The sequence below is a fragment of the Pinus tabuliformis genome, chromosome 1_2 (genome assembly GCF_031772625.1).
Source record: "Pinus tabuliformis cultivar Carrire ecotype Pingquan chromosome 1_2, CPIR1, whole genome shotgun sequence".
NCBI lineage: Eukaryota > Viridiplantae > Streptophyta > Pinopsida > Pinales > Pinaceae > Pinus > Pinus tabuliformis.
Genome location: NC_142298.1, coordinates 950,854,971 through 950,857,118, shown reverse-complemented (window position 1 = coordinate 950,857,118; position 2,148 = coordinate 950,854,971). Strand labels below are relative to the sequence as shown.

At 32.4% G+C, this 2,148-nt stretch overlaps 1 pseudogene; it reads left to right on the top strand.

The window, feature by feature from the left end:
- The first annotated feature begins 315 nt into the window (after positions 1 to 315).
- Positions 316 to 822, top strand: LOC149209109 (putative leucine-rich repeat receptor-like serine/threonine-protein kinase At2g24130 pseudogene; annotated as a pseudogene).
- Positions 823 to 2,148: the final 1,326 nt, after the last annotated feature.

Genomic DNA, 2,148 nt, shown 5'->3' with positions numbered 1-2,148 from the left:
ACATTTAGAGGAAAAAGGCTAGACTAAGGCCTATTTTTTGTTAGGAACATAATGCATATAAAATAGCTTCACATAGCAACTAATGGGTTTTCCAATGCGAACTTGTTGGGAAAAGGAAATTATGGGTTAGTGTATAAAGGAATTTTGAGTGATGGTTCATTTGTTGCTGTTAAGGTTCTCCAGTTGCAAAATGAACAAGTTGAAAAGAGTTTTAAAGCAGAATGTAGTGTCTTGCAAAAGGTTTGGCATAGAAATCTGGTGAGAGTCATAACCTCATGTTCCAACCTCCAATTCAAAGCTTTGGTATTCGAGTTTATGCCTAAGGGAAGTTTAGAGAATCATTTGTATCCTGATAAAGATGATAACAATGATGAGGATTTGTGTGAATTGAGGTTGAAAACACGATTAGACATTGCCATAGATGTGGCCCATGCCATGGAATATCTTCACCATGATTCTTTTGTGCAAGTGGTTCATTGTGATATAAAACCCAGCAATGTACTTTTGGATGAAGACATGTCAGGCCATGTGACAGATTTTGGTATTGCAAGACTAATTGGTGCAACCTCAACTGAATCACTTACATCATCACTTGCTTTGAAAGGATCAATGGGCTACATTGCCCCAGGTATGACTTTGAAAACAATAGTTTCACTTGTCTTTTCTCAGTGATAATTTTGTATTATATGGATTGGTTAAGTAAATTTTGATGATTTATTTTTAAATGGTAATGCAGAGTATGGACTGGCTGCGACAATTTCCACAAAAGGAGATGTTTATAGCTTTGGTATTTTGTTATTAGAAATGCTTACTAGAAAGTGACCAACTAGTGACATGTTTGTTGGAGAGCGAAATTTGCACAAGTGGGTGAGCCTTGCATTTCCAAATAGAGTGAAGGAGGTAATTGATGATTTTTTCTTGAAGAGGTGGATGAATATGAATTTGAAGAAAATAATATATACAATTGCCTCCTTTATTTGCTACATGTTGGCCTGAGTTGTTCAAAAGATTCACCTGAAGAAAGACCAACCATGAGAGAAGTGGCAATGGTATTGGAGAGTATCAGAAAGGATTTGATGGCAACTTCAGTTCCTTCTCAAAGATTGAGACAAAGCATATCTAATTTTCTTAGCAATACAAATGAAGCAAGCAATGTTGTAATTGCCTCAAATGATCAAAGTTCTTCTACAATATAGTTTGTGCAAAGTACAATAGGCAATGATTTGAGTCTTGTTAGTATGCTTCCAATAGAAATATCATTTTTGTAATTATGCACTATCTATTTGTAATTATTCTTGACATGAAAATTATATGGCTTTACAATAGTACATTATGGAGATTGTATATCTACATTTTTTTTCACTTGTTATCCATCTTTACAATAGTACATTATGGAGATTGTAGGTCTACATTTTGTTTCACTTGTTATCCATCTATAAGTCCAATATTATATCCATGAAGTAATCTCTCCAACAATAGTTACTACCAAGAAATTATTGCATTTTCTTTACACCTATAAGTGAAAATATTGTTATTTAAATTTAACATAACATATAAAAATGATTTCTAACCTAATGAAATGTTTGTGTGTATTGTTTTAGATCCTAACGTATTGTTTTACTCTGTTTACTAAATGCTATAAGTTGAATTTCTAGTTTAGTTGTGAATTTGAATTGGTTGTACTCTTCAAGTATACCCTATTGCTCTACAGCTAATGAAACATGAAGATAAATGTTGTGAACCTATAACCTACTAAGCAATTTCTAGTCATATTTAATATCTTCCATATTTTCCCATGTTAAAGAGATGTCCCTATCCCTTCGACCTTTTTATGTCCTTAATGAATACTTGTAGATCATATAGGTACTTGCTAGAGCTCTCTACATTTTTGAATAATCACTCTAGCATATATCATAGATCCTAATGAAAACTTGGAATTGCTATTACTATTATTTTTAAAGGGAAGAATTTTATGAAAATGAATGTTTTAGGTTAGTTGGTCCTACTAGCATCCAATAGGCACAAGCTTTTCTCAATATTGTATAAAGGTATGATTATTTCAAAATAAGAAGTCAGAGTGAAGCTATTTTCCATTCCTCATATTTCTTAATGGCATGTTTGTTTCCCATGTTAATGATATTGTTATAT